Source organism: Lonchura striata, chromosome Z (assembly GCF_050655825.1).
Source record: "Lonchura striata isolate lonStrDom1 chromosome Z, ASM5065582v1, whole genome shotgun sequence".
Classification (NCBI taxonomy): domain Eukaryota; kingdom Metazoa; phylum Chordata; class Aves; order Passeriformes; family Estrildidae; genus Lonchura; species Lonchura striata.
Window position 1 is genome coordinate 71,494,295 of NC_140740.1, and position 22,947 is coordinate 71,517,241.

The window sequence follows — 22,947 nt, forward strand, 5'->3', positions numbered from 1 at the left end:
AGGCATCACTGACCTTGTTGCCACCATGTTGTTTTCTCTCACATGTCCTCACTTCCTCCTCTTACTCCTCTTCTCTGATTAGAAGAAAAACTGCTCCTTATAGGTACCATTGTCAACAAGTTGTACCAGTTCAAAGATTCCTGCAGGATCCCACAGTGCCGAGAGGTTGGTTCCACGTTGGGGAGTCACTCGTTGTGTCTCCGCTGCCAGCCAGGTGACCCTGCCTCCATCGCACGGGTGGTGATGGCTGCCCTGGTGCTGGCACTGCTCAACGCCTCTCTCCATGTGGGGTCTGGGACGGGAAAGCTGCCACCACCTCTGTCCTTCTGCCCATGGCGTGGCTGGCTGGGGGCGGCCAGGCAGGCAGGGCCCACCCTGGGCCACTTCCAGATGGCAGCGGCCACGGCTCATCGTCACCACTGGAGAAAACTGTGCACATGCTACTTTGCTTTTCTTCTTAAATATGTCATCACCAACCTCTCTAATTGTGCTGGCAGCATGTCCATCTTCAGAGACATCAGAGATTGCCTCTTTCAGGCATGGTGGAAACTTCTAGCAGGTGCTGACTGCCTAAACAGAGTGAAGTTAGGCAAGATTATTTCTTTTATGTCTTATTTTGTAACTTGTATACATGCCTGAGTTTTGCAGAGCAGAGCTGGTGAGAGGGTAGGATTTACAGCAAAGAGGTTAAGAGAATTTGAATTTTCAGGTGTTCTGGCTGGAGAGTCAGATGGGACAGCACTTTCTAGAATTGGTAGGACAGACTCAGTTTTCTCTTGAAGAAATCTGAAGACTGAGAGCTCTTTTTTGGCTCATGGTATGAAAGTGAATGTAAAAGGCTGGAATAATCAATGAAGATAGGTGAATATACTGCATAGACACACTTTTCAGATTCCAACATTTTCAGAGGCCAGATTTGAGCACAAGATGTAGTGCCAAGTTTGCTCACATCTCAAGAGAGCACTGACATCACCATTTCTGTTCTGAAAGACATCTCCTTAAAAATTATGAAATCTATTTGTATTTAATCCTGACATAAAGGAGAACACATATTTGTGTAGCTTTGGTAAATATCATTGAATCTTAATGCCAGTTCCTACTTGTCACTTTTAAGACACAGTTTGGGGTTAGTTTCAAAACTCTTATCCAAGCCTCCTTCAAATTCATGTGCTGGGCCACCTAACCCAACCCAGGCAAGATGTATTGAAAAAGTAAATCTTACTAGCATGAGTAAAAGCAATTAGATGTTTCATGACAATAGCATCATAAAACTGGCAAAAATAAAGAAATCTAGGTCTGTGCAGATCTTTGCTTCCTGGTTCCCCAGCCAGGATTATTAAGTGTTAGCCACAACTCTAATGCCTCAGCAAAGTAGCCCACTTAGTCATATAGAAGCTTGTCTGTGTGTTGGAAATAGTCAAACCATATTAAAGCTCTGGAAAATTAACATAAAAGAATGTCAGAATGTTCAAATCTTACACAGAATTATTAACAATTAAAGTTATTCACTTCACAAGAGAGAGGTGGAGTTTGTGATATTTTGGAGACAGTAACTTAAGCCTCCAACCTTTCCTTCTCAATTATAAACCTCACAGGCTGTTCAGATTTTTTTCAGAGCCTGTTTAGGCTGCCAGTTTTCCTTCAGAGCAAGGGCAGACAGCAGTGACTAGAGGCTATAGCAGGATCCTTTCTCTAAAGATGTAGGATATGGGATCTGTGGCACCCAGTCCTCTGAAGAAAGGGAACACCATTGCCATAAGAGGTATCTTGCATTTGATTACTTATAGTCAAAGTTAACTGTGCCCCTCAGCTGGCTAAGTGTAATAAAACATGTATAACTTCTTTTTTTTTTTTTTTTTTGCTCAAAGACACATGACCATATTTCAGTAGAATTTTTTTTCCCTAAAACTGCTTTTTCTACTCCAAGAAAGGTTAGCACTTGGCAGTATATTGCAAAATCATAACTTCTGCTCACACATAACAATGTGAGAAAAACCTGTACTGGTAAAGTCTAAAAGCTACAGACATTCCACATTATATATAGTGCCTTACAACTGGAGCACCATCTGATGAACTGTTATTTTGCTTCTGATACCTATTATTTTGCATTTAGAAGAAATTCAATACAACAAGGAAATAAGCCTGATTTTGTGTGGACTTGTGCCATATACTTCTGCAATGCATTAACAATAATAACTTTCTTTCCCTCTACTCTTTACATAGCACATCTTTCAGATTCTCTCTACATTCCTGAAATACCCACTTCACTCCCTCTACTATTAAAATGGCTCTATGTGTTTTGAAGTTACCTAGATGATAACACCTCAAGGCCAGACAGACAAAAAGATAGTGGTTGAGGTTCACTTTTTCTCTGCTGTCAGTGGAGAAAGCAATTACAAATTTTCCTATAGCAAACTTTCAGTTTTCCACAGGGTTTTTATACACTCAGTTATTTTTGAGGAATCTGTCTCTATCAAAATTATTTGAGTACATTCTCAAACTATCAGAGTGAAGGTAGTTGAAAAAGTGATCATTTAAGCTTTTCCTTCAGAAGCCAGGGATAATTTTCGTTTATCTGGTTTTTATTGAGTAAACTGTGCCATTAATGATTCTGCAACTGCAATTAAATGGTCCTGGTAATTTATGGTATTTTGGTTAGTCCTAACATCATGGTGTTACCATTTATGTTATTAATTCCCAGCCTTTTAAACAGATAATATGCTGAGGCTGGTTTTTTATGCTATAAGCTTGTTAACTTCCATGGCAGAGGAGAGGCAACCCAAATGTTCAAGCCTGGTTATGAGTGGAAGTTTTGTATTTGGGTGCCTGCATCCAAGAGTTCATAGTTTCTTCTTTCTGACAACAGTCTCTCCTGATCAACTTTTTCCCAAGGAGTGTTTCTAAATTGTTTTAGTTATCATCCTAGAAATAAAATACAACTAAGCTGAACATACCTTCCAGTATTGGTCTCACCTACTACTTCCTGATTTTTCCATTTGTATTTCATCTGAGCAGGGCAGAAAACAATCAGATGAGGTATTGGCTTTGTTCTCATTGTTCTCAGCATGTTTTTCTATCACCTTTATCTCAAGAATCATATGCTTGATCTTAATTCTTTATTCTTTATTTCTAGAAACTACATTGGCTTCTCTGACTGTGACAGAGCTCTGTGTGTGTATACAGGTGACAACCCACAAACTGTCATTACAGTAAGTAGTGTTCTACCTAAAAATAATACATCTGCCTACATGGAAAGGTCTAAGAAAATATGACTGAAAGGTCTTATACCAGATTCCAATAATGAAATTCTGTTCAGTCTAATATCCCCACAGTGCTTTGACTGCAATTTTCCCTGCAAGCTCATCTGTTTAATAATCATGGAAGCATAGAATCATAGTATGGTTTGCATTGGAAGAGACTATACACCCAGTGCAAAACCCCCTGTCATGGGTATGGACATATTTCACTAGATCTGATTGCTCGAAGCTCCATCCAGCCTGGCCTTGAACACTTCCAGGAATGGGGCAGTAACTTCTCTGGGCAACCTGTTCCAGTTCCTAACCACCCTCTTAGTAAACAATTTCTTCCTAATATACAATCTGAACCTACTCTCAGTTTAAAGCCATTTCCCCTTGTCCTGTCACTACATGCCCTTGTAAAAAGTCCCTCTTCAACTCTCTTGTAGCTTCCTTAGGTACTGTAAAGGTCCTTCCACAGCCTTCTCCTCTTCAGGCTGAATAAACTCAACAGTTCAGCCTTTCTTCACTGGGGAGGTGTTCCAGCCCTCTGATCATCTTTGTGACCTTCCACTGGACCACATCAAGATGGTCCATATCCTTCTTATTTTGGTGACCTCAGTGCTGATGCAGCACTTTAGGTGGGGTCTCAGCAGAGCAGAGCAGAGGGGCAGAATCCCCTCCCTGGCCCTGCTGCCCACCCTGCTCTGGATGCAGCCCAGGACATGTGTGGCTCTCTGGGCTGTGAATGTACATTGTTAGGTCATGGTGAGCTTCTTGTGCAGCAGTATCCACAAATCCTCCTCACCTGTATGGCTCTCAATCCATTCTTTGACCAGCCTGTGTCCATGTCTGGAATTGCCCTGACCCAGATGCAGGACCACAATTTGACCCTGTTGAACTTCCAGGCCCACCTCTCCAGGCTGCCCAGGCTCCTTGTGGTAGCACCCCTGCCCTCCAGCACCAATTTTGATCCAAATCAATTGTTCTTTCAGACTTAACTGCATGTAAAGTTTCATTAACAGCACATTTCTCCTGCATTCATCCAAACAAATTTAAAAATATGTTAGACTACACCGCCTCTGGAAACCACAAGGTTACCCAGAGATAGCATTGCCAGCGGTGAAGAAGAACAAGCCAAATGAGAGTGAGGAAAGCTGGTGGTGGTCGAGGAGGTCAGCTGCACAGATTGCAGACACAAGCTGATTGCTGTGGGCTGTGGATGGAGACGCTGTGGTTTGTAAGATAAAAGAAAGGGAAGTTGCAGTAACTTCACATTTTCAGCTCAGACACATGGCCTTCTTTTCTCTCCTCCATTCTTAGGAGACAGCAATAGAAGGTGATTTTTCTGTGTCAATTCCCTGTCCTTTAGGCAGGTTTTAAAGGAATTTTCTGATCCCTACCAGTTGCAACAGACCTGGGAGTGACAACATTCACTATGAGGATAACCACAGCTCGTCCTGGAAAGGGAGAATTAAAAGTGCAAATCCACTCACACCTGCAAAAGAAATGAGGGACCAACCTCACTGTTCTCAGGAGACTGGGAGACCATGCAACTGTAATTTGCATTGCCCAGAGCAATCAAGTAATAGGTTGGAGCAGGACCCTCAGCTTCTCTGGAGTTTTGTTCATGGAGCCTCATCACATTTTCTATCCATGTCTAATATTATAAAACCCCTGAATCTGAAAAATCTTTACTAAGATAAAGGTAGATAGTATGAGGAACAAAAACTTTCAGTCCTGCCATTTAACTCCCAAATTCTCCTTAACTTTGAACAGTGAATTCTCAAAACTTAAACTGTGTAAATAAACAGAAAGAAATGCACCATGTTGACCAGGATTCATGCCTGTAAATCTTTCTACCTTAGGGTAGAATGGCTTTACCTAAAACTTTACACTGCTTTCATTTCTTAGACTTCCCCTCAAGATGAGCACATTTTCATTATGTTCTAACAAGCAATGGTAGAAAAAATAAAAAGAGTAAACAAACTACCTCCTTGCCCAAAATGCATGAACACTATTTTTTGGGATTAGAATGCTTGCATAGGACTCTTAAGGAAAAAGCACATTTTACATCTATAATTTTATTCTATGGAAATCCAGCTGAACTAATAGGGTAACTGGCATCAGCAAAAGGGCAGCAAGCAACTTTTCATATTCTTGTCAATGTGAATTGTGCTGGGTTTGCAGTGCTGGGAATCCAGCAGTGTCTCCACTGCTTCTGATCCAGCTTGGCAAAAATCAACCAACCAACCCAACAACCTAATACCACTAGAGCAGATTATTCCAGAGTCTCTAGCGTGCCTGAGAAAGAACTGAGGACTTTCCTAAGGACTGTCTCACAGCAGACATTACCTACACATTAATTCCTTCACACTGGCTTCTCCACATGTTCCTTCCCAGACAAATAATTACTAGCGGCAATAATGGAAAAAAAATTTAAAACGCAAAAATAATTTTTAAAAAAATGCAAAGCACAAAGGGACCAAATGCAGGCACTCATTTTTTTTTTTTTCTGTGCTAGCAATGCAAGTCAGTTCTTCAAGTATTCATGAGACACTTGTAGTGACAGACAAAAGCTGGTATTACACAGTCTCTGTCGACAACAGTCTTGATGTTCTAATGACTTGATCATTCTCATTATGCATGCATTTTCTGTTTGCTGTAATCTATAAGCAAGCATCAAAAGTGCCAGTAGCATACTGCTTAAGAATTTCAGTGAAGCATTAAAAAGCAGAGCAGCAGAATATATCTTTAATTTGTCTTGAATGGCAGACTATCAGAATCTTCTTTCTTTTTTTCCTCCTGTTGCTTTCTTTTTAGGTAATTTAATCTGCTTAATAATTACCCTCTCTGTGAAGTTTCCACAACTTTAATTTTAGCAACAAAGCAGCATTAAATGGTTTGGTTGGAAGGGACTCTTTGTCAGTTGATAACTAATTGTAGAGCAAAAAGATACAGACAGCAGTTAATCAAGATTGCTTGATGAGACATTTAAGAATGTTCACTACACCATGCTATATGCGGGGTGAATCTTATTTATAGCATAAAGTAATTTCAGTACTAATATAATTTTGGATCAGATGTACACTATTATGCTTTTTTTGTTAATTAAATAGTAACTTTTTAGCTCACGAGATCCGCTGCTACTTCTGTGGTTATCTTTTCAGGGAAGAAAAGATGTTAACAAATGGTACCACAAAACACCAGCTGGGATTTGACTTTAGGACTTTTCAAATTTTAAGAAAATTTGGAACTTCAAGGCCCAATCATGCTGGTGTTTTATTAGAGGTGCATTAAGCAGGAAGAACACATTTGCTGTGAGTAGAGAATTTCATAGCACTTTTCCATGATTTTCATGAGAACTCAGTCTTTGTTGCCTGGAACATTGTGATAAAGTGCATTTTCAGATACTGCAGTGCCATTACCAGAAATACTACAGCCCTTTCCAAAGAAAATACTTTCAGAAGATATATTAGGAATGGAGGGACTTGGCAGATGGTGAACTGTGTGTTTAGGCTTATATCATCCAAAACACACTGTAGTAAGTAGAGCACCAAAACTGGCTGTGAAAACAAGTGCCTTCACCTCTGAGATTATGGCCCAATGAAAAGTTAATCTTTCTTTTATTTTTTAATCAAATATTTCCTTTCATTAAACTTGCTTTTTCTATGCTTTCTTCTCCTTACATCACCATCTGAGGGTTCAAAAAATGAAGGATCCATGCTGAGAACATTAAAAAGAAAGGACATGTAAAAGTTATGCTCATCTGAGAGATTAATCTGTGCTATTTTTCATGTTAGCTGTGCCCTCCAGTCATGGTGTCCAGCACAGTAAATGACAATGCAATTGGCTTTTCTCTTTTTATTGAGTCCGTTACTGAAGGATGATAGCCCATCAAAACAATTTTTTGATTCTGTGATAATCATAGAATATCCTGACTAAGAAGGAACCCACAAGAATCAGTAAGTCCAGCTCCTGGCCCTGCACAGGACACCCCAAGAATCACACCATGCCCCCAAGAGCATTTTCCAAATGCTTCTTCAGTTCTGTCAGGCTTGGTGCTGTGACCACTTCCCTGGCGAGCCTCTACCAATGCTCAGCCACCCTCTGGTTGAGGAACCTTTCCCTAATATCCAACCTAAACCTCCCCTGACACAAATTCAGGCCATTACCTCAGGTCTTATCATTGATCTCTCCAGAGAAGAGATCAGTGCCTGCCCCTCACAAGAAGAAGATGTAGACTGCAATGAGGTCTCCCCTCAGTGTCCTCCAGGCTGAACAGACCAGGTGGCCTCAGCTGCTCCTCATACAGCTTCCCCTCAAGGCCTTTCACCATCCTCATGGCCCTCCTTTGGACACTCTCTAGCCTTACATTAGGCTGTTGTGGCACCCGGAACTGCCCCAGCACTCGAGGTGAGGCTGCCCCAGTGCAGAGCAGACTGGGACAACAGTGCTGTGCCTGATGTCCCCAGGACACGGCTGGCCCTCCTGGCTGCCAGGGCACTGCTGACCACGTTCAACTTGCCATCAGCCAGGACCCTTGAGACCCTTTCTGTGGTACTGCTTTCCAGCATCTGATTTCTCCATCTATCTGCACATTTAGAGCTGCCCCATCCCCAGTGCAGAAGTGGGCATTTGTCCTTGTTACACTTCATTCAGTTGGTGATTGTCCAGCCCTTTAATTTGTCAAAGTCTCTCTGAAGGGCTTCTCTGCCTTCAATGGAGTCCACAGGTCCTCCACATTTGGTATAATTCTTTATCTGTCATTGCACTACCCATGCACATCAAGAATAGCCACGTTTGTGGGGCAGCCAGCATCTGCTCAGGACAGGGCCAAACAGTCTGACCCATTTAAAGCATTTCTAGTTGTTCCATGAATATACTTAAAATAAAATTTCTTTAATATACTTCATAAAAAGTTCCAGAAGATCTTGGAAAATAACAATTTCCTACAGAATTTACTTTTAAATAAAACTTTCAGTATACATTTATGCAATCTTTCAGTAACAGCAAAACTCTTTCCTAACAAGCTGGCCAATACTCTTCATGAGTACTATGGTCACTGGAAAGATAAATAAGTAAAATCTTTTTCCCAAAAAGAGTACTATCATGTGCTCTCTAGGGATGGATTTATTTTTGAACACTTAAACATCTATCTCCCAAGTGGCAACTGTTTAGCAAGAAGAGATTTTTATTGATCTTCCTGCTTAATTATGTCTGTGTGAGAGTTATTGTGGACTCTAATTAGGCACCTGTTCTCTCTCCACTCACACGGAAAAAAGTTTCAATTATAGTAAAACAAATCAAATTATTGAAGCACTATCCTCTTCACTTTTCATTTTGCTATAGATAATGGGAGGAAAATTGGCTTGAGTGTTCAGATATTCATATCAGACTCCAGTCAGTTTTTATGACATAAAATAACAGGCTAAAATACTCTTCTCAGCTGAATTATGTGAATGAATACCTGTATTAAGTCCATTAGCAGATCTTTTGTTCACCAGTTTAAAGTGTTGTGGGCCTATTTTTGGTCCTTTTTCACTCATAGGTCTGGGATAGTACGTCTTCTGTCTTCCTCCCCCAAAATACCTCAATAAGAATTTTCAAGTGGAAATATTTTTCAGAAATGGATGACTTTAAGCCACCCTGAGATTGCAAGTGGTCTAGGTGTACAGTAGTTGGGTGATCAGCTGCCACTCCTCTGCACAGAGCAACATGTTTTCCACTCTATCAGCATTTAATCCTCACCACCTGAATTTTTATATGCAGGTTGTAACTGGGTTGAATAATTCCATGTGATGCATAGAAAGGTTTGTGGGGCTGTGTCCACATAGATTTTGTGTGGATGAAGACCAGAAGTCTTCAGACAGAATTCTCCTTGTTGTAGCTGAGAGCCAATCAACTTGCAAGTGACGCCAAAAAACCTTAAAAACTAGACTTAAAGGCTAAATTTGGGGCATTTATCATACATTTGTGGCTGTGTATTATTGTTCTACCTAAATAAGACTTAGGAAAGCAGACAGGTGGGTTATATTCTACTTTTGACAGCATGTGCTCCTGACATACACCTGAGGAATCTGGAGTCACTCATGCTGTTCCTTAGGGAGCACAGAGGTGCCACCCTGGTGCAAGGCAAAACCAGCTTGACAAGCCAAACATCTGCTGAGGTACTTCCTCTCCTTCTTGGCCCCTCCCTTGCCAGTGCACAGCTGGACAAGTCCAAAGAGCTGCTCCTCACCTCACCTCGCCTTGCTTCTGACTGATGCAAGAGGATTACAAAAGGCAGTCCCAAACTCTCCTACTTCAGAGCAGCCACGAGGGAGAGCTCCCTTGCATCTTTTCTTGACAGCAGGGTCAGGTTGGCAGCCCCAGCCTGTTGCCTCTGCTTCACCAGAATACATGCTTCCTACTCTTGGCACGGCCCAAAGTCTCATTCCATTGCCTGTGATCAGATGCTGCTGACTTGTAGTGTTACTCAAGGGATGGAGGAGAGAGGAGCAAAGCAAGAGAAGACAATCCCTAAAACCTGGGTGAGCCACACTGCACCTCTAGGAGGAGCTTACTTCTTATTTTCCATCTCTCCTGGCTCTTTCCCCTAGCTGGTGCAAGCCCAGTCCTGTTGTTGAAAGAGATTTTGTCAGAATGTAACAGTAGCTTACTAACACCTGTTTGCATTTTCATAGAGACTAACATAGGAAGGAAATGTTATTCTAAATCAGCACACACATTGTGTTCCTATCTCAGGTTGCATCCTTCCGGGAGTCAGGAAGCACTCAGATGTTTTTCATCTGAATTACTTTGCACAGTGTGGGCTACCCTGCCCTTCCCATCCATTACTGCCATCATTCCTTTTGGGGCAATAATGAAAAGGCTGTCCTCAGGACTCTGTAACTAATATTACTTGTCTTAAGATGGAAGATATAATTAGTAGTATTAAAGCTTACACAGCAAGAGACAGTAGCATGCAGCCAGCAGGTAGAGGGGCTGCTTGGTTTCCCCTACAGTAAGAGAGCACTCAATGCTTCTGTATAAAAGAATCCTTCTACTCATGCACAGAACAAGCAGTAATATCACTAGAAACAAGCCATAAGTATCATCAGTCACATGTGCCTGGTTTCCTTCTGCCTCAGCACACACAGTCAGTGAGAGAGGCAATAATCTTTCTCCAAAGCAAAACAATTCCTATTTATGCTCAGGCCAGAGGTAAAGTACTTTGGGTAGAATGGGCTCCGACCTGAACTTCCACCCCAAAATGAAACAGTCTTGCTCTTTAAATGTTCTTTTTTCCAGCATTGTGTATCTGTGAACCTTCTGAATTATATCTCAAAAAATTAACCAAAGACCTTACTTATATCAGATCTTGGAGCTTTTTTCTAGATTTAAGGATGTTTGAATTTGTTTGCATAAGCAAGCTAAACTGGCTTGTTTCTGAGGAGTGATTTGGCATTTAACTGAGAGGATAAGAAAATCATTAACTGGTGGGGCAAAAGAAAAAAAAAGAATTGATCTGACACTAAGTATGGATTCTAATGAAAATGTCTGAATTGTTTTATTGACTGATAATGTACTAAAGATCTTTCATAAAACACATATATGGAGGGATGTAATAGCAGAGGACTCACCTGAATTACATCTCAGTCCATGTAGTCATTTGGAAAATCACTTAAAGTACGGCATTGTCGCACATTATTTACATTATATTTTGAATCAGTAAAGGCTGCACAAATTCAATGTAGATGCAGAGATCCACCATGCTTCATCAATTAAACCAGTACAGCAAGTTAAAAAATTGAAAAGAATATTTATCTTTCATTACACTGCACCATTTTATTTAGAGCACTAGAAAAAGTCATGGAGGTAATCTGATTATCCATATGAAGTTGAAAACACTTCTAGAAAAGTAAACAAGAGCTTTTTAATTTTGCCTCAGAGAGCAGATGCAGTGTCAGATAATGTGTTAAGATGAAAACAGGAGAGGCCCATGAAAATTCCAACATCAACAAAAAGTAAATGATGGTCCAAAGTACACAAAGCCAGCACAAAACCAGAAACAGTTTGAAGATAATTTGATACCAGCTCAGAGGAAGTTGAACGGACATGAGTAAAAAGCATTTCTATTTGATTTGAAAATTAAACAAATTCAAAATTAGGGCTATGTTTTCTAATAAATAAAAGATTAACCATGTATTTTATATGATTCAATAAAATTTACATGCATTCAATAAAAGATTAACCATGCAGTTACATTGATAACAATACAAAATGGTCAGATTTTTTGACTCTTATGGCAAAGTATCCAGACAGATGCTGAAAAGGACCAAGAATTGAAGCCCAGGTAAAGTAATTTGCCTTTCCCAATGAACGTGTAGGCTAGTGTATGATCTTACGAAAAGATCACCAATATAATTCTGGTAATTTCTGGCATTTAAGTTTCTTAATTATACATATAAATACAGAAGGAGGATTTTTTTACAGCCAAATTAAAAAATTTCAGGTGGCAGTGGCAAATGCTAGCTTGGACTGGTTCACTTGGCCCCAGATATAAATATTGTGATCCAATTCTCCACTCATCATTTTACTAACATTAACCTCGGAGTTCTTAATCACAGTTTTATCAAACTCACTGATGGTCTATATCAAATCTTTGGAAATGCCTTCCACACATAGTTTCTGCTGAAGAGAGCACTGCAGCACCACATCTTGATTTGCTGTGAAATCACCTACTTCTAGAAAAAGGTTTTCCATTAAAAAATAGAGCAATTTGGTGCTTTTAGAGTCAAAGCATGGGCTATACAGCTCTGTAAAATCAGCCTAAATCCACACAGCCCCTTTCATAGGGGTGCTATGACCTATTATTTCATGCAGTGCTGAGTATCATGCCACAGAAGACCTGGACTTGCCACCCAACGTCAAACAATTATTGACCCTGCTGTATGTTTAGAAGACCCTGGTAACATGTATAAGACAAATAAGCTCCTCCACATTCAAGCAGCTAAGCTGAGATCTTGATTACCTCCAGAAAAAGGACCCCCCTTGCAGGGCCTTTATACATTCCTACTTTTGTTAACATAGGGCATAAAGCAGCTGGGATAGAGTCAAGTGCTTCAAGAGTGTCTCCTGGCAAGGAGTCCATTCAGTGCCATAACTCCTTTCCTTCTGCAGAGAACTGAAAGGCCTTAATGTACAGGGGTGTGGTCCAGGGAGAAATGAAGAAAAGAATCAACTCAGGAAAGAAAGCAAGAAATCAAAAAGAAGAGAGCTCATCATAGTCTGCTGTTTCCTCAAGAGAGGAAGCAAAGAGGCAAATGCTGATCTCTGACAGGACCCCAGGAAATGGCCTGAATTTGTTTCAGAGGAGGTTTAAGTTGGATATTAGGGAAAGATTCTTCACCCAGAGTGTGGCTGGGCACTTGAACAGGTTCCCCAGGGAAGTGGTCATAGCACCAAGCCTGACAGAGCTTAGGAAGCATTTGGACAATGCTCTCAAGCACATGGTGCGAGCCAGGAGTTGAGTCCAATGATCCTTGTTGGTCTCTTCCAACTCAGAACCTACTGTTATACAATGAACTTACAAATGTTCATGCTGTTGAAGCCATTGGCAGAGACAGAGAAAACAGAAGGACGTCTGTTAAACGCTTATCTTGGCTACTCATCTAGTTCCCACTGTAATCACTTCAGAAGTGCACTAGTGGACTGGGACATGCAGAAGAAGCCCCCTCCTCTGCAGACCTTTGGTGTCAGAAAGAGCAGAGTGGGAGACAGAGGCTCAGCTGGGTGGAGATGGTGAACCTGAGGGTATGGACTGCTGTTGAAGCAGGGGAACACACTCCAAGTTGTTAGAAACCTTTTTGATGTGTGCCCAAGAGCATTCTCTTGGCAGCACCATTTGTGGATATGCAAGGAGCTAAGTCTGTCATACCAGCTCCTGGTGAACCACAGGCTCCTTCAGAGACATAAGATTCATCTTTTTACAAGGAGCAGATAGCCCATCCCTATAGAAGGACAGTCTCAAGGGAAATGACATACTGCTTTTATCTCCAGATACCTAGTCTCTGGACCTTGCAAGCTTTCACTGTGGTGATTCCAGTGAAGCAAGTCTTGGGTGAAATTATCCACATTACAGGCAGTCCAGACCCACAAAATACAGAACAACCTTCTCCAAAATATCAGGGCGTGAGGCTTAAGGGTGAGAAATTTGCTTCATGTGGTAATATTGTAAAACACAGGAAAAAGAAGAAGTTACTATAATAAACTACCAAAAATGGTCATAAGGTCTTAGAGGTAGATTAAGATACTTGCCAGTCTTTGTCACTGCCAAGGGATGACATGGAATCACTGCTGGAATTTGCTCAGTATGCATTCATGATTTCTTGTCCTTTCACAGTCCTTACTCGGAAGAGCCGAACAATGCTGTCATGGACTTCTGCAAACATGTGCCTTCCAGGAATTCTCACTCATAATGTATTCCTCTCAGTGGCTTCAAAAATAGCATTCTGATATTTGAGTTGAGGAAAAATTACGAAGAACCCATAGAAATTAGCAACAAATTGGTAATACTGACCAATGCTGATAATAATACTAATACATAATAGTGTATTCCCAGGTAAAGAAAGAAGAACTGTGGGTAAGGCAAATGCAGCTCAGGGCACACAGCAAACCCTGGCTGGCTGTGCTTACAGAGGCTGTTAAATAGTAGCTCCTGAATTTTTAAGATACAGTTCTCAGTTTCACTCCAAAGATCTGGCTAAACTCAAATGCAAAACAGTTTGATGCTCCTTTGTAAGACTGAATAGCAATAATCCACCATGGCATTTACACAGTGCTTCTCTCTTTGCTGTTTTACGGACTTTATTCAATCAATTCTTGTGTCTCTCCAATGAATAAAACTATGCCTTTCAGGAATGAGGAAACTGAGGAAGAGGTGCTAAACGTGTTTGCACGGCTCACAGAGATTTGGTCACAGCAGAAATTGTTGGATTCAGGAGGCTACTCCACCCCCATCTGCACCCACATCACAAGCCCACACCTTCCCCTTCTGGTGTTACTGGAATACAAATGCTTCTTTCTCTTATGTGCTTGCCAAGACCTGGGGCAGAACCATCATATTCCCTGTATGCCAGTGGATGTGGTCATTCCACAAGGTAATTTATAATATGTACAAAAGCTTCTTCTAAGGGTGTTGGTAAGATATATGGGGTTACTAAAGGCCTAATAAAGACTAAGCCACACTAATAAAAGGCAAAGGTTGTAATTTAGAATGGAAAATCCTATGATTTAAAGGCAGTGGCCAAATATTGGATCATTTTATGTATTATTAATAAATAAGAACAAGCAAGGCACAGAACATCTGGTGTAAAAGATAAAACTCTTATCAATGTTCACCAGACTCCAGGATTTTTGTGCTGGGTAAACCCCAATGCCTGTGTGAGAACCTCCTCCACTGTACTGGTGGCATCACATACAGTTTGCCTGTGCTGGTTTGGCACAGGAGTGACTTTTGTGGAGAAGGTCCTGTCACCTGTTGCTGCCACCCTACTTTCAAGGTCCATTTGATCAGGTGTCTGTAGTCTAGTCAGGTATAAAGAGGCTCTGCAAACAGGATATGTACAATTTCACAAGCACCTCACAAGTGTTTCCTGCCTGGCACACATAAGACATGGCTATGATTTGATGAGCTACAGACCCCCTCTTGTAAGGAATCCAAGGAGCCTTTGTCGCCCATTGGGTAACATATAGGGGAGTGTCCCACTCCTAGAGCAAGCCTTTGACGTTAAAACTCAATGTCTTTTCCACCAGCTCCATCAATACCACAACCAGCTCCCATTTTCTTTTCGATAGGAGCTTATTCACAGAATCACATGTTTGGAAGAGACCGTCAAGATCATCATTGAGTCCAACCTGTGACCTAACACCTCAACTAGACCATGGCACCAAGTGCAACATCCAGTCTTCCTAAACACATCCAAGGATGGTGATGACACCACCTCCCTGGGGAGGCCATTCCAATACTTTATCACTCTTTCTGTAAAAAACTTCTTCCTAATATCCAATTTGTATTTCCCTTGGCACAGTTTAAAACTGTGTCCTCTGGTTCTATCAGTTGCTGCCTGGATAAAGAGACCAACAATCACCTTTCAGGGAGTTATAGAGAGTGATAAGGTCACCTCTGAGTCTCCTTTTCTCCAGGCTAAACAACCCCAGCTCCCTCAGCCGTTCCTCACAGGGTTTGTGTTCCAAGCCCCTCTCCAGCCTCGTTGCCTCCTCTGGATGTGCTCAAGTGCCTCAATGTCCTTCCCAAACTGAGGGCCCAGAACTGACACAGCACTCAAGGTGTGGCCTCACCAGTGCTGAGTACAGGAGGAGAATGACCTCCCTGCTCCTGCTGGCCACACAATTCCTAACACAGGCCAGGATGCCCTTGGCCTTCTGGGCCACCAGGGCACACTGCTGGCTCATGTCCAGTTGGCTGTCACCAGCACCCCCAGGTCCCTTTCCAGTCACACTGTCCCCAGCTTGTAATGCTACAGGGGGTAACTGTGGCCAAAATGCAGGACTCGGCACTTGGACTTATTAAACATCATCTTACTGGACTCTGCCCACCCATCTAAGTGTTCCAGGTTTCTCTGCAGAGCCCTCCCACGTCCCAACAGATTGACACACGCTCCCAGCTTAGTGTTGTCTGCAAATTTACTAATGAAGGACTCAATCCTGTCATCCATGCCATCAATAAAGCCATTGAACAGAGCTGGTCCCAGCACAGAGCCTGAGGGACACCACTGGTGCCTGGCCCCAGCTGGATGCAGCACTGCTCACCAGCACTCTCTGGCCCGGCCATGCAGCCAGTTCTGAACCCAGCACTGAGTGCTCCTGTCCCAGCCGTGGGCTGCAGCTTCTCCAGCAGTGTGCTGTGGGAGACAGTGCCAAAGGCCTTGCTGAAGCCCAAATGATCAACACCCACAGCCTTTCCTGCATCCACCAGGCAGGTCACCTGGTCATAGAAGGAGACCAGGCTGATCAAGCACAACCTTTCCCTCCTAAACCCCTGCTGGCTGGGTCTGATACCCTGGCCATCCTGTAAGTGCTGTGTGATGACACTCAGTATAAACTGTTCCTAACCTTACTGGGTACTGAAGTCAGGATAACTGGCCTATAATTACCAGCATCCTCCTTCCCACCCTTTTTTTGAATGGATGTCACATTGGCCAGCTTCCAGTTCTCTGGAAACTCACCAGTGAGCCAGGACTGTTGCAAAATGATAGAGAGTGGCTTCACAAGCTCGTCTGCCAGCTCTTTAATCACCAGATGGATTTAATCTGGTCTTATGGATTTATCCAAATTTATCCAAATGGCTCAGCAGTTCTCTGACTGCCTCCTCCTGGATGATGGGGGACCATTCTGCTCCCTGACAACATCTACCAACCCAGAAGGACAGTTGTCTTAAGGACAAGCTGTCTTCCCACTAGAGTCTGGGACAAAGAAGGCATTAAGCACTTTCGCCTTCTCCTCATCTGCAGTTACCAAGTCCTCATCTCGGTATCTTTCCACTTATGTACTTGGGATTCCTTGATACCTTACCTATAATTTTGCCCTTGCTAACCTTATTGCTTATTTTCTATAGACATTAACACAGCTTTTTGTCAGGCCAGCAGCTTCACCAGCACCCTTAGCTGAGGTTATGCAGCCAGTGGGAAGCAAAGTTGAACCTTGAGTCCCTTGAGCATCAGCAGCCAAGCACTGATGGTGGGGGAGGATAACACAGAGGAAGGTGCAGTGCCCTCTACATCACTATCACACTTACCCATCTATTTTACACCTTGCTGGCAGATGTTTATCCTCACACTTGAGACACTCTTAAACACTTTAGGTTAAACTATGCATGTATTGACTCCATGGCATTGCAACTGAGGCCTGAGGTTATTAGAAGGGTAAAGAGCAGAAAACCTAGTAGAAACTTAAAGCACCTGAGCAAATGAACAATGTATTCCTTTACAGGCCATAGTAGTCTGCAGACACAGTGGAAGAAGGAATAAAAAAGGGATTTGTGCCTTAAGAACACAGGACATTCCTCAGCACATGTATCCATGCTTACCAGTGCTTTCCCTGTGCAGTAGTGCTGCATGCAGTGTGACTGTTCATGTAAGCAGGTCGTGGCTTGTGACAGCAGGCTTTGGTCTTTCAGTCATCACAATCTGTTTCCTGAGGCATTGACACTTAATCCATGATCTTGAATCATAACGTTTTCTGATCAGCATGAAAAGATCTTTATACAGAAATATTGCCATTTTCATTTCCACCTAGGTGCTTCCTCTAGCCTTTGGAGAGCTGGGATATGCTGGTTACTGTGACAATGGTCTCCAGCTGGTGTTTGTAAGGTATCCATTCCCCAGGGTATGGAGTGCCTTGTGTCTGATCTTTCAGTCCTAAAACTGTTTAAGCTTTGCAAATAAGGGAACACTTAAAAGCCATAGTTTGACAATAACAGAAGAAATTTACCAAAAGATCAAATAGCAAACACATTGTTAAGATGACATTTAATGAAGAAAATTTTTCCTTGGGTTCTGCAGTGCTGCCACTTGCCTATGATTCTGACTAATCAGTACCTGAAAGGTCCTTCAAGGCTGTCATGTCCTGGAGAGTTTTAGATCTGTGTCTTTTCTGCTTTGTGCTAATGATGACTACAGGAGCCACCTCTGACAATTATTTTAAGCAGTCTTATTTCCCCCACTATACAGAAATACCTTCTCCTCATCCCTCCCTATCTTGTGGTTTAACAGACCCTTACCACTAATGACCAGCTCTAGGGGTGCTATTTGCTAAGAAGGAGCTTGAGTCATATTTTATCTTTCCATTACAATCTTTTAATTAATGCTTCCATTGAATATCCAAACTAGAGCACTGATGGCTCCAAGCTTAAACAGTATTTTCAATTTACCAAGTCTTTTAAGGCATGGTGTTAAAACTTTACAAGTCGTATATTCAAGAAGTTATTAACCAGATAAAAAACATAGCCTGAAAATCAGTTCATAACAGCACCACAGAAATAGAAATCACAATATCTCAGGATCATAGCAAGTGTTACCATGATCTCTTGGTCTAACTATATGATAGAACTGGAAAATGTATTAGCTTATTTGGTTAGTACTACTTTATTTTGGTTAGTGCTTCTTTGCAGCTTCATATCCCCAAAGGAGCATAGTCACACTAATACTGCCCCAATACTAAATGATGTAAATGCTGTACTATTAGTTTTCATCATTTTCAACTAAAGTGTAGCTGCCTGCATGACCTGACTTGTTTCCCAGGGCAGTATTTCAACAGCCATTACAGAAGCTGGTGCATCCCCTGGAGTTTCAATTTAATGCCTTCAAACCACAGGCTGAGCTGTTCAAGTTTTATGGTTTAAAGTTTATTCTAAAATTTATTTTATAGTTGAAAATTTATTTTCTTTTAAACTCTCCAGAATGCCCTCCAGCCAGTTCATAAATGGCAGAATAGGCTTGTTTTCTTCCAGCCAAATTGAACCAGAGAGGTTATAGAGCAGCACAACCACACCACACAGAATGAGCAATCAAGCAACTCTAAGAGACACAGTGCAAGATCCTTAGTCATTTTACATCCATGAGAAGTTCTCACTAGGCTCATGAAAATTTTTTGCCTACATTATGTTGGTTGTGTACAAAGTCTGTGTGTTTGTGTAAGAAAGAAAGCAAACCAAACTGAGCTAAACAATCAGGAAGGACTTTAACTATTGCAGCTGCAAGCAACTGCAGCCTTTAAACATACAGGCAGTGCAGCTGGTGAGTGCTGAGTATTAATACCTACACTCCAGCTCTTGTGTGGCACTCCTTTGTCTCCTAGAAACATAAAGTTTGCCAAAGTAAGCAGAATTTTTTTCCACTCCTAGCAGAGTACCTGCAGAGAAAGATGACACTTTGCCCTTGGCAAAGGGGAGTAACACCCTGGCACATATGCCTGCTCTCTCAACAAGCTGTTGTACCATCAACCTGAAAGTGTCAAAACAAAAGCTTTTTGTTTTCCTGTCTAGCCCGCTTTCTTCCCAAAGTACAAGCCTCATTTCAGAAATAGGCATTTCACAAAAGCTCTTCTGAGGTGCTTTCATAGGCTCTGTTCCCTGTAGCGGCTGGACCCTGTGTATGTGAGTATGTGAGTATGAGCTTGAGGAGCTGTTCAAGCAAAAATGCTTGCAGGTCTGCAAGTAGAAGATGCAGATCCAGCTAGTAAAAGATTGGAGGGCTGCAGCAAAATGAAAGACATAGCACATTTTTGCAATCTCTAGAAGGTGAAGATGAAATCTTAATGCTGAATTCAAAAACTGAAAAGTGAGTGAGAAAATAAGGCAGGGAAGTACTATGGCAAGAAAATGGCTTTCATGGAGTTTTGAAAAACCTGTAGGGACTAAACATTTATAATATGTCCATTTATACCCCTTTAGAATTGCAACTTAGACAAAGGATGAAAGAGGCAATGCATAAGAGCTTCAGTGTATGAGTGCCTCTTCTGCTAAGCTTTCTGACTTTAAAATAGCTAAGTCTGAATGTTTGAAAAATTCCAAGTTACAGTACAATAGAATTCAATTTTTACTAAAAATGAAGGCTTTGCCCCCTCCTGGCATTTCATCTATCTGTTCTCTGTTATGACACCCCAGCTCTTCCATAGGTCCTTTACTCATATGGAGAGCTGCCTCTGACAGATGATCAGGCTGAAGATCTGGAAGAGATCCAGAAGCACAGGAGCTCACAACAGTTGTGGATGACACAAACTGACAAGGTGGCAAATAACCATGAAGACTCTTTGGTATAGTGGCACACATATATAAAATATATAAATTCATAATACAAATAATATAAATGACGTTTGTGTACACACACAGAAATACATATGCATATTTGCTTAAGCAACCTGGATTGTTTGGAGAATTTGATTAATGCAAAATAGGGTTCTATGTGACTATTTAGTACTTGGCATGGTCATAAAAAGAAGTCCTGAAGGTCATGCCTACAAATGCATGGACTGCAGTGTGAGTGGCAGTATGATAAGTAGGAGTCTCAGCTCAACAGGAATTATTATTTTGATGTAGACACAAATCAGACTATTATAGTTCTTGAACAGATAAAAAAAGAAAAGTGAGAAACATCTGAAAGTATGATTTCCCTCTGACAATAATGTCAGTGAGCTGGATACTGGGCATCTGGACAGTTTTGAAGGTCACACACTCAACACTCAGGTATGCACACACACAAACTACAAACATGGAAAGGGTACAGAAAAGAGCCATACAATGATCTGATGGGGGAGAAGAAGTATCTTATAGCAAGGATTTAGAGATCTCCTCTAAAATCTTTAATGATTTTAAGTTACAGAAAATTTGAGAAAAGTCTTAATTGTAGTCTAATAATACCTCCATGGAAATAAAACAATGGCTTTTCAAAAGCCTTTTATTTCAACAGAGAAAGACATAGAAGGAACCACCAGTGTCTAGTTTAAGAATAAAGCCAGAAATGTTAAAATTATAAGGATTACTCATTTTTTTGCTGATTTTAGCTGCTGGAGAAAACTATCAAAGCAATCAAAGCCCTTTGCATTTGTTAAAATTATTTTGGGTTTTTCAATCCATCAAGCATTTTTCCCCTTTTTGTCCTTCCATTTCTCTTCCCTCATGCCCTGAAGAGAACTGAGCAAGCAACTGGGTGGGGGCTTGGCTGGTGGGATCAACCCACCTGACACTGCCACAGAATACAATTGCAGGGGACTGTTTTGACACAAGTATTTTGGCCATCTGAGTCCTTGGACAGACACTCATAGAATCATGGAATCATTTAGATTGGAAGAGACTTCTCAGATCAAGTTCAATTGTTAACCTAGTGTGGCCAAGTTCACCTCTCAGCCATATCCCTGAAGTGCCACATCTCCACATCTTTTAAGTACCGCCATGGATGGTGACTTAAGTCTGGTAGCCTGTTCCAATACTTGACAAAAATCATGTCATAAGGAGGCACTAAAAACCCAAGTCTGGACCCCTGCTCCAGGTCAGAGCCACCTTGTAGCAGATAAGCAGACTGGAAAATTCCTGTGATCTTCTATCTTTAAACAAGCTATCCATTTCTTTTAAAGATAAAAACACAAACCTTGCAAATATCAAGTATATTCTTACAGCCCATTTGGAGCAACCAATTAATAGAGGTGGCTAATCCTGATTCTGCTACAAATGTGGATAGAACTGTCAGGAAGTTTGGACAAATTTTCTTCAAGCTATGTAGTGAATAGATGCACTTAAAAAAAAAAAAATCTGTTAATAAAGCCTAAGCAAGTCAATTTCCTGAAGGACAATTCTCACCCACTTGGGGGCTGATGGGGTCATGCTCATTTCTCTCCAACCAAGTCCAACCTTGGGCACTCACTAGTAGCAAAGAAGAGCAGAGCATACTCTTTCCATTGGTGCCCAGTGAAAAGAGAAGGGACAATGAATACCAACTGTAGGTTTCCTCTGAACATCAGGAAACATATTTTTAATATGAGGTTCACCCAGCACTGGCAGAGGGCTGTCCAGCATCTTCCTCCTTGGAGATGTTCAAAAGCAACTTGTACAGACTCCTGGGCAACTGGCTGTAGATGGCTCTGCTTGAGCAGAGGGCTGGAGCAGGTGAGCTCCAGAGGTTTACCAACAGCAGCCATACTGGTACCCTGTAATTTGCAAGAGCAGCCAGTGCCAGAGGGGCTTATGAATGTCACAGGTCTAAAGCTGCTAATTCTCCACCTCCTATCTGGGATGCCCATAGTGGTGGCAGCCAAAACTATGGCAGGGAATATAGTGAGACTATGCATGGTCACTTTTCCTGGCCTTGGCTTTATTGGGAATTAAACAGCCAAAACAGGATTGATCATACCCTGTTTTTTCTTATATTCAGGGGATTTCACTTCCATTGAACCCTGCTGCAGGTCTCCCATGTGCAGGACAAACTCTATGAAAGCTGCAGAGTGACAGCCTACTTGGAATTGTTTGCTAGCAATTCCATTTGACAGCATGTAAGCACAAGATATTGAAAACAGAGTAACACTAGGGAGTAATGCTGCATGTCAGCATAGGCTTCCAGGCACTATCTTCCCTAACAGGGAGTTGTGAAAACTGTGGGATTTTGGGATGAACTCCAACAGAACAGATTAAAGCAGGTATTGTTCTTAGGCCAACTTTTATTATGTTTACATAATGCTAAGTCAGATGTGCTTGTTAATCATTTTCAATAGCATTAACTTTTTAACATTGCGCTTGTGTTGATATACAAAATAAAATAATTTATTGAAATAAAAGGTCAGCTGAAAAATCATTGTCTCTTCCAAGCCTTCTCTGTTTGAGTTACAGGGTTATTCTCTTTACTGTAGGGATAATAAGGATTATATTTCACCAAAGGCTCCAGAATATTATCCATCTCGTTCTTTTATACCCCAGGAGAGGTTATTTCAGTTTTGTAGATCCCTAAGGTAGAGGAAGGGAATGATATTTCCAAGCCCAAATACTCTGCATGTGCAAGCATGTTCTAAAGGAAACAGAACAAAGGCAGGCCAGAGTGATACTACCCCACATGTCATTGGGTGCCATCTTGCTGCTTTTCTCCTGAAGCAAATAAGTACAGAAAAAAATCAGATCTGCACATTTGTGATTTCCTTTGAGGGTTAAATTTTTGAGGTATGT

At 41.5% G+C, this 22,947-nt stretch overlaps 1 long non-coding RNA gene across 5 annotated transcripts in view; it reads left to right on the plus strand.

The window, feature by feature from the left end:
- The window catches only part of LOC110471261 (uncharacterized), a 106,681-nt gene extending 84,099 nt beyond the window's left edge, over positions 1–22,582 (plus strand). For 3 of the 5 annotated variants that reach the window (XR_014951170.1, XR_014951174.1, XR_014951173.1), the window contains 3 exons: positions 3,134–3,209; positions 14,139–14,380; positions 15,078–22,582. This is a non-coding gene — a long non-coding RNA (uncharacterized LOC110471261). The remainder of the gene's footprint in view (positions 1–3,133; positions 3,210–14,138; positions 14,381–15,077) is intronic. The other 2 variants (XR_014951171.1, XR_014951177.1) reach the window with 2 other exon arrangements.
- Positions 22,583–22,947: the final 365 nt, after the last annotated feature.